Source organism: Mya arenaria, chromosome 8 (genome assembly GCF_026914265.1).
Source record: "Mya arenaria isolate MELC-2E11 chromosome 8, ASM2691426v1".
Classification (NCBI taxonomy): Eukaryota; Metazoa; Mollusca; class Bivalvia; order Myida; family Myidae; genus Mya; species Mya arenaria.
Genome location: NC_069129.1, coordinates 9,354,346 through 9,368,798, shown reverse-complemented (window position 1 = coordinate 9,368,798; position 14,453 = coordinate 9,354,346). Strand labels below are relative to the sequence as shown.

General features: G+C 37.0%; 1 protein-coding gene across 1 annotated transcript in view; it reads left to right on the top strand.

Moving 5' to 3' along the window:
- Window positions 1-14,453, top strand: part of LOC128242668 (E3 ubiquitin-protein ligase znrf2-like) — a 44,445-nt gene that overhangs the window by 20,605 nt on the left and 9,387 nt on the right. The gene's annotated exons all lie outside the window — the stretch shown is intronic.

Sequence of the window (14,453 nt, the reverse complement as noted above, 5' to 3'; positions counted from 1 at the left end):
ATTCCTACCACTGGTGCAGGGATCCTGAAACAATTGTTTACTGTGTAATATATATGTTTTAAGTGTTTTAACAACATTATTCAACAGTTGGAGTTTCAAGCACTCGTCTGTGGTGTTACAGTACATTTGGCTCATGTTATGTCGGAACATCTGCAATATCAGATTTGAGATAGCAATTCCTGGAATCTCGATAAACAAATTTAGAATGTAAGACAGTTGATGTAACATTTATTTTTGTATTTTATTGCTGTAAGACTCCAGTGTAAGATTAAATGATAAATTGCTGAAATTTCCGAGATTAAGATATAAATCATCAATATAGTATAGTTTGTTCACATTCATTATGCAGTGTGGTGACATTTCTAATATTCAAGAGGTGTCAGGACAGACGGTTCATCCGGGGCCTTAAGCCATGGTGTCCACTTGCAATTCAGCCAAATAGGAAGTGTTTCTGGTTAGATTTGTCCAGGGTAATCATTGAGACTGACCAAACCATTTTAAGAGTTATGTTTCTTTGTTAACTTAGAGAAGATAAAAATTCTTAACAATCTTTGGCATCCATATTATATACACTGCCCAATATGTTTCTTGTCTTCTATGAAATACTACATCAAGACACTTGATTAGAAAAGCAAATACCTGACCCACATGGGAGAGCAATTTCTGTCATCATGCATTGTGTGCACCTGTAGTATTAAACACATGACCAGTAAATGCGGAAATGTTCTAAGTAATCTTTACGATAAGAGCAGATGGAACATTTTCGCCCTAATTCCCAGAATGTTTTCAAGGTTGGATGTATTTGGATTCCTCTGATTCTAATCTTGTAGTATTCTGATGACTATCTGCTTTCTGCACAGTACAGGTTGGGCTGGTTGATAATATGTCATGTACTGGTATCTGTTTATTATGCGGGAATTAGATTCCTAAAAAACATCCTCTAGTCTTTGAAATTGGTCCTGGCAGTCCTTACTGATAAGAAAATGTTGTGTTCCTGATTACGGTTTTTTATGTTAGGCCAAATAAAATAATATGTACGGTTCCTGTGACATAAATATTGTTTTGTATGGACTTACTGATAAGTGTGGTTAAAGGGAATGCTGTTTTTGTTACTGATGATGATGGTTGTTATTGATGCTGCTCCTGCTTTTGTTGTTGCTGCTGCTCCTGCTAATGTTGTTGTTGCTGCTGCTGCAGTTATTGTTGCTGCTGCTCCTTCTGTTATTGTTGCTGCTGCTGTTGCTGATGGTGTTTATTAGTTACAGAAACTACAGCTAATATGATACTTTGGTTTCTGTGTTTATGAGAGATTGGCAAACACACCATGAGCATTGTATTCATCCAAATTCAGTTCCAAGATCCAAACATTGCTTTCCAATGCTATCTTTTATATCTTCATTTGCATATTATTATGTGCCCCCTTGTGCATTTCAAGCATGTCATAAAAGCAAACATGAAGGCAGTGTAATCCATTAACATTTGTCCAATTATGTATGTGAGCTCATGGGAGGCTTGTGTCTATATAAGGCTAAGGAAGTGTTTAATCAGTATTGTTGTTGCTGAAAGTTTCCTAGTATACACAGATTGTTCATCATAAAGCTGTGATAACATGTGATTACATGGGCTATTGTTATGAATACTATATACATATAGTATTACTATTTATTAGGGATGGCAACGAGTAGTAAAATTAATACTCGAGTACTCGGACGATCGTTCGATCGAGTACTCGGGTACTCGATTACTCTGAAAAATTGAATATGTGTTCGCAAAGACAAGATTGAGTATACATGTATCGTTAATGACGCATATTGTGCGTTGGTCGTATTATTGGTCATTTTCACCTTTAAAGTAAACTTTCATTACATATTTTAACAAAAAAATGATATAAAAAGAAAACAAATGTTGTTTCAGGCTTTTAATTTGTCTTATTTGTTTCATTTTATACAAGTATGCACTGCAGAAATGAACAACAATCAGAATTACAATGAACGAAAATTAAAAGCATACATAAAAATAGTGAACGAAATTCAATACGAAGTTCAGTTGTTCACTCTATAATTTAATTTTTAAATGATAGTTTTTCGTACTGTTTTATTGTTGTTGACCTCATTAATATTCATAATTCTTTACTATCACAACAACTCTCAACTAATTGATTGAGGTCAATTGTGTACACAGCGGGGATTAGAGGGACCGTTAATTGTCCTCTTGGCAACTAACCAGATCTGATATTTTGTCTGTAAATCGTGTATTTGGTGATTTTTATAGATTTTTAAAAAAAAAATCCGAGTACTCGAGTAGTGATTTGGTACTCGAGTACTCGGACGTTCGATCGAGTACTCGGGTACTCGTTGCCATCCCTACTATTTATTTATGAATGTCTTTGTGTTTTCAGTTTCTTGAACATGTCAAAGTGTCACTGTGCTCAAACATCATGATCAATAATAAATGAAACAAGAGGAACAAGCCCAGTAGTCAGTGGTCAAACATCATGATCAATAATAAGTGAAACAAGAAGAACAAGCCCAGTAGTCAGTGGTCAAACATCATGATCAATAATAAATGAAACAAGAGGAACAAGCCCAGTGGTCAGTGGTCAAACATCATGATCAATAATAAATGAAACAAGAGGAACAAGCCCAGTGGTCAGTGGTCAAACATCATGATCAATAATAAATGAAACAAGAGGAACAAGCCCAGTGGTCAGTGCTCAAACATCATGATCAATAATAAATGAAACAAGAGGAACAAGCCCAGTAGTCAGTGGTCAAACATCATGATCAATTATAAATGAAACAAGAGGAACAAGCCCAGTGGTCAGTGGTCAAACATCATGATCAATAATAAATGAAACAAGAGGAACAAGCCCAGTGGTCAGTGGTCAAACATCATGATCAATAATAAATGAAACAAGAGGAACAAGCCCAGTGGTCAGTGCTCAAACATCATGATCAATAATAAATGAAACAAGAGGAACAAGCCCAGTAGTCAGTGGTCAAACATCATGATCAATAATAAATGAAACAAGAGGAACAAGCCCAGTGGTCAGTGCTCAAACATCATGATCAATAATAAATGAAACAAGAGGAACAAGCCCAGTAGTCAATGGTCAAACATCATGATCAATAATAAATGAAACAAGAGGAACAAGCCCAGTGGTCAGTGGTCAAACATTAAAAAATAAACCCTGTTTAGAGGCACTAGGCAAGGACCCAAACGGCAATGGACTAGAGACACAACACACCACATAAAAACAAACAACACATACAGACCACACACACATCAAAACAGTTTTACCAATATATGATGAGATTACCGCCTTGGAACGGTCAGGGAAACAGGAGTTAACTGGAACACAAGTCTAATGAGGGCTTAAACTAGTTTATATGGCCATAACCTCACACTAAACCAGGAACACAACTCTACTTGGAGCTTAAACTAGTTCATATGGCCATAACCTCACACTGAACTAGAATACGACTCTACTTGGAGCTTAAACTAGTTCATATGGCCATAACCTCACACTGAACTAGAATACGACTCTTCTTGTGGCTTAAACTAGTTTATATGGCTATTACCTCACACTAAACCAGAACACAACTTTTCTGGGTGCTATAACTTGTTTATATGGCCATAACCTCACACTAAACTAGAACACAACTCTTCCAGGGGCTTAAACTAGTTTATATGGCATTAACCTCACACTAAACCAGGAACACAACGTTTCTGGGGGCTTAAACTTGTTTATATGGCCATAACCTCACACTAAACCAGAACACATCTCTTCCGGGGTCTTAAACTAGTTTATATGGCAATAACCTCACACTAAACCAGGAACACAACTCTTCTGCATGCTAAAACTTGTTTATATGGCCATAACCTGACACTTAACCAGAACACAGCTCTTTTGAGGGCTTAAACTAGTTTATATGGCCATAACCCGACACTGAACTGGAATACGACTCTTCTTGGGGCTTAAACTAGAATATATGGCCATAACCTCACACTAAATTAGAATACGACTCTTATTGTGGCTTAAACTAGTTTATATTGCCATAACCTTACACTAAACTAGAAGATGACTACTGGGGGCTAAAACTGGTCTATATGGCCATAACCTTACACTAAACTAGAACACGACTCTACTGGGGGCTAAAACTAGTTTATATGGCCATAACCTTACACTTAACTTGAACACGACTTTACTGGGGGCTAAAACTAGTCTATATGGACATACCCTTACACTAAACTAGAACACGGCTCTACTGGGGGCTAAAACTAGTCTATATAGCCATAACCTTACACTTAACTAGAAGATGACTCTACTGGGGGCTAAAACTAGTTTATATGGCCATAACCTTACACTTAACTAGAAGATGACTACTGGGGGCTAAAACTAGTTTAAATGGCCATAACCTTACACTTAACTAGAAGATGACTCTACTGGGGGCTAAAACTAGTCTATATGGCCATAACCTTACCCTAAACTAGAACACGGCTCTACCGGGGGCTAAAACTGGTCTATATGGCCATTACCTTACACTAAACTAGAAGATGACTCTACTGGGGGCTAAAACTAGTTTATATGGCCATAACCTTACACTTAACTAGAAGATGACTCTACTGGGGGCTAAAACTAGTCTATATGGCCATAACCTTACACTAAACTAGAACACGACTCTACTGGGGGCTAAAACTAGTCTATATGGCCATAACCTTACACTAAACTAGAACACGACTCTACTGGGGGCTAAAACTAGTCTATATGGCCATAACCTTACACTAAACTAGAACACGACTCTACTGGGGGCTAAAACTAGTTTATATGGCCATAACCTTACACTTAACTTGAACACGACTTTACTGGGGGCTAAAACTAGTCTATATGGACATACCCTTACACTAAACTAGAACACGGCTCTACTGGGGGCTAAAACTAGTCTATATAGCCATAACCTTACACTTAACTAGAAGATGACTCTACTGGGGGCTAAAACTAGTTTATATGGCCATAACCTTACACTTAACTAGAAGATGACTCTACTGGGGGCTAAAACTAGTTTATATGGCCATAACCTTACACTAAACTAGAAGATGACTCTACTGGGGGCTAAAACTAGTCTATATGGCCATAACCTTACACTAAACTAGAAGATGACTCTACTGGGGGCTAAAACTAGTCTATATGGCCATAACCCTACACTAAACTAGAAGATGACTCTACTGGGGGCTAAAACTAGTTTATATGGCCATAACCTTACACTAAACTTGAACACGACTCTACTGGGGGCTAAAACTAGTCTATATGGACATACCCTTACACTAAACTAGAACACGGCTCTACTGGGGGCTAAAACTAGTTTATATGGCCATAACCTTACACTAAACTAGAAGATGACTACTGGGGGCTAAAACTGGTCTATATGGCCATAACCTTACACTAAACTAGAACACGACTCTACTGAGGGCTAAAACTAGTTTATATGGCCATTACCTTACACTAAACTAGAAGATGACTCTACTGGGGGCTAAAACTAGTCTATATGGCCATAACCTTACACTAAACTAGAAGATGACTCTACTGGGGACTAAAACTAGTCTATATGGCCATAACCTTAAACTAAACTAGAAGATGACTCTACTGGGGGCTAAAACTAGTCTATTTGGCAATAACCTTACCCTAAACTAGAACACGACTCTACCGGGGACTAAAACTAGTCTATATGGCCATAACCTTACACTAAACTAGAAGATGACTCTACTGGGGACTAAAACTAGTCTATATGGCCATAACCTTACACTAAACTAGAAGATGACTCTACTGGGGGCTAAAACTAGTCTATTTGGCCATAACCTTAAACTAAACTAGAAGATGACTTTACTGGGGGCTAAAACTAGTTAATATGTCCGTAACCTTACACTAAACTAGAACACGACTCTACTGGGGGCTAAAACTAGTTTATATGGCCATAACCTTACACTAAACTAGAAGATGACTCTACTGGGGGCTAATACTAGTTTATATGGCCATAACCTTACACTAAACTAGAACACAACTCTACTGGGGGCTAAAACTAGTTTATATGGCCATAACCTTACACTAAACTAGAAGATGACTACTGGGGGCTAAAACTAGTTTATATGGCCATAACCTTACACTTAACTAGAAGATGACTACTGGGGGCTAAAACTAGTTTATATGGCCATAACCTTACACTTAACTAGAACACGGCTCTACTGGGGGCTAAAACTAGTCTATATGGCCATAACCTTACACTAAACTAGATGACTCTACTGGGGGCTAAGACTAGTCTATATGGCCATAACCTTACACTAAACTAGAAGATGACTCTACTGGGGGCTAAAACTAGTCTATATGGCCATAACCTTACACTAAACTAGAAGATGACTCTACTGGGGGCTAAAACTAGTTTATATGGCCATAACCTTACACTAAACTTGAACACGACTCTACTGGGGGCTAAAACTAGTCTATATGGACATACCCTTACACTAAACTAGAACACGGCTCTACTGGGGGCTAAAACTAGTTTATATGGCCATAACCTTACACTAAACTAGAAGATGACTACTGGGGGCTAAAACTGGTCTATATGGCCATAACCTTACACTAAACTAGAACGCGACTCTACTGGGGGCTAAAACTAGTTTATATGGCCATTACCTTACACTAAACTAGAAGATGACTCTACTGGGGGCTAAAACTAGTCTATGTGGCCATAACCTTACCCTAAACTAGAACACGACTCTACCGGGGGCTAAAACTAGTCTATATGGACATACCCTTACACTAAACTAGAACACGGCTCTATTGGGGGCTAAAACTAGTTTATATGGCCATAACCTTACACTAAACTAGAAGATGACTACTGGGGGCTAAAACTGGTCTATATGGCCATAACCTTACACTAAACTAGAACATGACTCTACTGGGGGCTAAAACTAGTTTATATGGCCATTACCTTACACTAAACTAGAAGATGACTCTACTGGGGGCTAAAACTAGTTTATATGGCCATAACCTTACACTAAACTAGAAGATGACTCTACTGGGGGCTAAAACTAGTTTATATGGCCATAACCTTACACTAAACTAGAAGATGACTTTACTGGGGGCTAAAACAAGTTAATTTGTCCGTAACCTTACACTAAACTAGAACACGACTCTACTGGGGGCTAAAACTAGTTTATATGGCCATAACCTTACACTAAACTAGAAGATGACTCTACTGGGGGCTAATACTAGTTTATATGGCCATAACCTTACACTAAACTAGAACACGACTCTACTGGGGGCTAAAACTAGTTTATATGGCCATAACCTTACACTAAACTAGAAGATGACTCTACTGGGGGCTAAAACTAGCTTATATGGCCATAACCTTACACTAAACTAGAACACAACTCTACTGGGGGCTAAAACTAGTTTATATGGCCATAACCTTACACTAAACTAGAACACGACTCTACTGGGGGCTAAAACTAGTTTATATGGCCATAACCTTACACTAAACTAGAAGATGACTACTGGGGGCTAAAACTAGTTTATATGGCCTTACCTTACACTAAACTAGAACACAACTCTACTGGGGGCTAAAACTAGTTTATATGGCCATTACCTCACTCTTAACTAGAAGATGACTCTACTGGGGGCTTAAACTAGTTTATATGGCCATTACCTCACACTAAACTAGAAGATGACTCTACTGGGGGCTAAAACTAGTTTATATGGCCATTACCTTACACTAAACTAGAACAGGACTCTACCGGGGGCTAAAACTAGTTTATATGGCCATTATCTTACACTTTTCAAAACATTTTACATTGCCCATCTTTGATGTGACTCTGAATTCAGTCATAATGTTTAATGTAAAATATACATCTTTGCCTTTCATGTGATAAACATTGCGTTTAAAATACCCATCATTGCCTCTGATGTGATCAAAGTAAACTGTGTAAGTTACCCATCTTTGCATTTTTATGTGATAATAGCAAGTTTCAATTTCCCTGATCTTAGCATTTTGATGTGATAGAATTTAATGTAAAGTACCCATCTATCCATTTTGATGTGATGGAAGTAAAATACTAATCTCTCATGTGTCTCTGAATTCAAATGTAAAAGTGAGGTGTAGAATACCCACCTTTGCAATTGATGTTTTCTGTAGATATACTGTGAAATCATTTATATTCGTTGGCATGAAATTTCGTGGTTTGCCGAATAAAAACAATTTCGTGGGTACTTGAATTCGTGGTTTTTCATTTTTGAAAAAAAAAATCGAATATGCGATCATCCTAGATCGTCTGAAATCTCCACGCGCTGGCCCGTGATTTCCGTCTTCTACGTCACACGGTTTATGACACTCGCTAAAGTGGTACGAGATGCCAATTAGTGCATATACCCATGTCAATTATCGATATAATTGGGAATTAAGGTCATAAAAGAAGATGCACCCTGACAATAAATACAGATAGGGGAAGCCATTGAATACCAATTAAGAATTTTGCAAACTGTGAAAACACCGAAAAGGTGCGTATATTTGAGTCAACAAGATCATTTTAATATTTATTCACACGATTTTGTTTAATAAACATATTGTTTAATAAACATATTGAACGCGTTGTTTTGAACATTAATGATTTCACAGTAGTGTCATTTTGGTTTCAATCATTGTCATAAAGTCCAACTGGTAATACAAGTAAAGGGTGAGGATTAGATATTACTACCCTTTCCTGTATCTTTATGATTTATGTGTTTATGATTTATGTGTTGTTTTGGCAATTCAACACTCTGTTTGCTGTCTATGGTGCAATTTAGGGATGTTTTTTGCTACAAGACACACGCTATTGATGTTCTGGTGTTGTCAAGCTTTCTCCCCAACGGCTGATTAATGTCAGTGTCCGCTTATTTTGGCTTACGTAAATTACCATTTGCCCATGTATGGACATTTGTAAGCTGATGAAGAAATACTGGAATCCTCTTCATGACATAGTGGGCAATTTACTTTATTTGCTGGGAATTGAATGATTAAAGCCTATTCAGTGTTCCGTTTGAGGTGTGTGATTGGCGCAACAGTTTGGTGAGAAATGGTAAAAACATGGGTCTTCAAGAATGTAGCCTTGTTCTGTAAGATATGCTGTAACAGAAGGAGTGTAAACAAAGAAATTGTAAGCGCACTTAAAATAGAAGTAATTAAAATGTTTCTGCTTGCACCCTTTGAGCTTTACCTGTGTCTCAAACTTTCAAGGTTTTGCCCTCAGAGGTGCTGATTTGGAGATGGGGAGGGGGAGTGGACATTAAATACTGAGGCAAATTTAGACAAACAGTGTTTTATTTGTCTTGGCTCAGGATACAAAATCATCACAAGTCTATATCAGATCCAGAACAAAAGTAATTGTGTCAGGCTGGTTTATATTTGGGGAAGAAAAGAGAATATTGCCTCCCAATTCACAGAACTGAAGGAGAGACAGTAATAAGAGAGGGAGAAAAAGTTGGCTGAGATATATATATAGGTTTATATTGGAGAGCCTCACTCTGTGACAACATTCAGGAAAACCTTGGGGGTGTTTGCCGGTTGACAGATGTCAGAAATGGTCAGTTGTATTCATTGTGAGACAAACTAAATGGAAAATGATTGGTGAGAGTATGTTAAATGGTTAAAATTATTGGTGTTTCTTGGTCAACAGAGAAAACATGTTGAACAAGATTAGCCTGATGTAGACATAATCATTTTCAAATACATGCAGATATAGGAAATAGTGCACCTGCTTCAAAATAATGTTTCCAGAAAATAAATCAGATTTTTCGACTTACAGTGTATTGAATTTACTGCCTTACTTCCATAACATACCGGTACCAAAGGGCATTGAACCACCTGAGATATATTAGGTTCTCTGCAGCTGACAGCATGTCTTGTAGGTTCTTACTTCATTGATTTTCACCTCTCGATGCCTGAGTGGTAATGATCTAGTCCGACATAAAAACTCTCTTATCCCCATGTCCTAACATGGTATCATCTGGGGGCCCATGTTTTATTATTCCCCTGTCCTCAAGTAGGAGGGCAAAATAGAAATGCGCTTAATTTCAATCTGTTACAGAATGGCTCCGTCTGCCTGTGTTGTTGTAGCCTGGCGTGTCAATCATTGTTTTAAATGGTATCATTGATCTTCTTGGGCGTAATCGATAAATATCCTAGATTTAAATTAATCTTAAGAGTAGAATCTGAATGTTTTGACTTCAAAATAATTGGCCAATATACGAAATGGGCCACAGATAATAATTACAGGGCTTCCATTTAGAATTTGAAATTGGAAATATGAATTACTTCCTTTCTATCAGTATTAGAAGTTTTTCGCTGAAATATGTCTCCAAACCACAATTTGTTTCACTTTTAAATATATTATTTAAATTATTATTTGATATTTACTTAATTGAAAATGTGACCATAAAAGGAACTGACACCAGGTTTTCATAATTGAACTTTCAAGCCTTCAATTTTGGTAGTTTTCCCCAAAATTATAGAAGTTTTTGTACTTCCAATGAGTCAATTCAGAAGTTTTAGTCCATTTTTAGTGAGTAATAATTATTACTTCCAAACTTCCTCTTATATTGAATATAGCAACTGCACATCTATGTGTTCCTCTTATATTGAATATAGCAACTGCACATCTATGTGTTCCTCTTATATTGAATATAGCAACTGCACATCTATGTGTTCCTCTTATATTGAATATAGCAACTGCACATCTATGTGTTCCTCTTATATTGAATATAGCAACTGCACATCTATGTGTTCCTCTTATATTGAATATAGCAACTGCACATCTATGTGTTCCTCTTATATTGAATATAGCAACTGCACATCTATGTGTTCCTCTTATATTGAATATAGCAACTGCACATCTATGTGTTCCTCTTATATTGAATATAGCAACTGCACATCTATGTGTTCCTCTTATATTGAATATAGCAACTGCACATCTATGTGTTCATGGTTGTCCAAGATATTGGTTGATTTCTACCCCTTCATACACAAGCAACTGATTTCAAGATGTTTTGTAAAAGTGAAAAAAGGTTAAAAGACAATACTGATAAATACCTTAATTATTTAAACATAATCTTCTATTATTAGCTCCACTGGCCAAAGGCGATGGTAATGTGTACGTAGTATGTGCATCCGTGCGTCCGTGTGTCTGTAAACAATTGCTTGTGAACACAATACAGTCTTCAGTTTTGATTGTAACTCGATGAAACTTGTACAGTATCTAGATATCCATTAGAGCTCGGTTCCTTTCGAAAACCAGCCAGATCCGCCCATGCATGCCTAGATTATGGCCCTTGATAGTATAAAAAAATGCTATTGTGTAAACACTAGCTTCTGAACACGATACAGTCTTCAGTTTTGAAGTTTTGTATCTCGATGAAACTTGTACAGTATTTAGATATCCATTAGTGCTTGGTTACTTTCGAAAACCAGCCAGATCCGACCATGCATGCCTAGATTATGGCCTTGAAAGTATTAAAAAATCAGTTCGTCTGTAAACAATTGCTTGTGAACATGATACAGTCTTCAGTTTTGATTGTATCTTGATGAAACTTGTACAGTATTTAGATATCCATTAGAACTCGGTTTCTTTTGAAAACCAGCCAGATTTGCCCATGCATGCCTGGATTATGGGTCTTGAAATTATAAAAAATGCTATTTTAAGCTAAGTCTATTTTTAGCCATGACTACATGAGCGAAGTCTATTTTTAGCCAAGTTTACATGTAAAGTCACAATTGCTTGTGAAGGTTTGTTCAAATTATTATGCCCCTGGGGTCATTACTGCCCTCCCCCCCCAGTGGTCCACTACCATGGTTGTACTAATTATGCCCCTTGGGTCAAAACTGGCACTGCCCTGGGTGTCACAATTTTCCTAGAGACTTATTTAAGAAATATTTTCAAAATCTTCTTGTTTCAAACCACAAGGCCCATACCTTTGATATTGGTTGTGGAGCATCATATGATGCAATTGAAAACATTTGAAATAATGCCCCTTGGGCAAAAGCTGGCCCCACCCCTTTTGACTTACTTATTAATTTTTAAAGCTACAGTAATGAAATTTTGACCATGTGAACAGTTTTGCAAACAAGCATTAATGTTGTCCTCGGATGTCCTTGACTTTGACCTTTGACCGACTTTTTATTTCAAAGCTACAGAAATGAAATTTTGACGATGAGTACAGTTTTAAAAGCAAATATTTTTTACCCTCAGATTACCTTTACTTGGCACATATTAAAATAGTTCATGCAACTTATCTGCTTACAACACTTCCTGTCCTCAGATGTTGAACGTGCAGCGTTTTCAGCTAACCCAAACACTTAAAGTGAACAATATATTTGTTGCCTATTACTCAAACGTACATGCTCTGGATTGATGACCACAAGAGCCATGCCAGTAGAGCATAGGCCCTTTTGGGCCTCTTGTTAGTGTAACCGGTAAAGAATGTTTGGGAGAATATTGAAAAGACTTTAAATTACCGCATTTATATTAAATGAATAACAGAAGCGAAACTGATTAACTTTTAATTGTACGCCCACATACATGTATGAGTTGGCTGTCAACATTTATATATATGTGCGTGTGGTGGGAGTGAGAAGGGTGTCCCATTTTTTATTGAAGAATATGGTTATTATACCCCCTAAAACAAAGTTCATCTTTGTCGTTATTGAACAAATCTTTTTCAGACTTTCAAATATTAATGACCATGATGTAAACCTGTGCCTCCGTGGATTTGGTCAGAGTCGCATGATCCTGAGTGGAGTTGTGGCCCCTTAATGAGTTAAATTGGGCAAAATTAGCTTTGTCCAGGATTCTTCTTTGAAGCTATTGAGCAAATCTTTTTCAAACTTTCAAATATTAATGGCCATGATGTAAACCTTTGCCTCCATGAATTTGGTGGGAGTCACATGATCCTGAGTGGAGTTGTGGCCCCTTAATGAGTTAAATTGGGTAAAATTAGTTTTGTTCGTCCTACTCCTTCGTCATTTTTGAATGAATCTTTTTCAAACTTTTAGCCATGGTGAGAACATTTGCCCCTGTGATTGTGGTTGGAATCACATGATCATGTCTCCAATTATGGCCCCTGAATAAGTTAAAATAGGCAAAAATTATACAGCTTTGTCTAGCCTAATCCTTTGTCATTTTTTCTCATTTTTTCTATAAATCTTTTTCAAACTTTCAGATGTCAATGACCATGATATGAACTGTTGAATATGTGATTTGGTGCACCTGTATTAATCAGAATGTTTGCATGGCCTTAAAAAGACCTTTAATTGATTTTGTCCTTAAAAAGACCATCAAAAGTCCTGAAGTTAGGTGCATACAGGCCTTAAATTTGTTACAATATTCGCTTTGGTGGCCTACTCCTTTGTCATTTTTCAATATATTTTTCTCAAACTTTCAGCTATCCATGACCATGATGTGAACCTTTGTATATGTGATTTTGTGCACCTGTATTATTTCCTTGGTACTCATGTGTGGGGGGGAGGTGGTGGGGGTGGGTAAACAGAAATTGGGTTGGCAGACTGTCAAATTCACCCTCATCTCTGCTGCAGTGCCATGGCAGTCCCTGATTCAGTAATAGGTATTCTAAATAAACTAAATAAATGTATTGCCTTGTGCTTTCTAATGATACCATAACTAAGGCCAGGGCAAACAACCTAGACAGGGAAGGGTTGGGGGGTATTCGTTAGCCTTTGGCTTACAGTTCTAGTGTATTTTAAATTTTACCATTTTCAAGCATTCTGAACGCCAATATACAGTGAAATTACTACAAAGTTTAACCGGTGGAATGTTTCATGCATAGACACTGTACACCTCATAAATCTTTGATTTTCATTCCTGATTTCAAGATTTATATAGAGTTGAAATTGATCTGTATACTAAATACTTACCTTTAATTCTAGTTTTTAGCATGTTATGCAATTTTGAATGTATAAGTATGTGTTCTCGTTTTTGTTACTAGTTTTCTACAAGTTGTTTAAGTTAGATCAAGTTCACAGCTATAATCAAGTTGTCTGGTAGCACAAATTAAAAATTGTGAAGGAAACCAATGTCTGCCATGCTTTCAATACGTTTTGATATTATTGTTGTTTTTTCTTAGCAGGTTCAACATTTTAATGTTTTAAGGCCATTGATTTTAGCCAGGGATATTTCCCTGTATTCTATTTCTATTGTGATTGACATTTTGCTTCATTGATCAGAAACCTGGCTGTGGACTTGGGTGCTAAGAATGTCTGGATATCTCTTGAAATTGCGGTTCTTGCATGGCATTAATAGTAAAATATTTGATTAAGGTTCTTGTCCTAAAACTGTTACATGTGGTAAGAGTAAGGACAGAGATTTTGGTACTTGTAGGAACTATTTCCCCCATATTAAACTAATTGTTT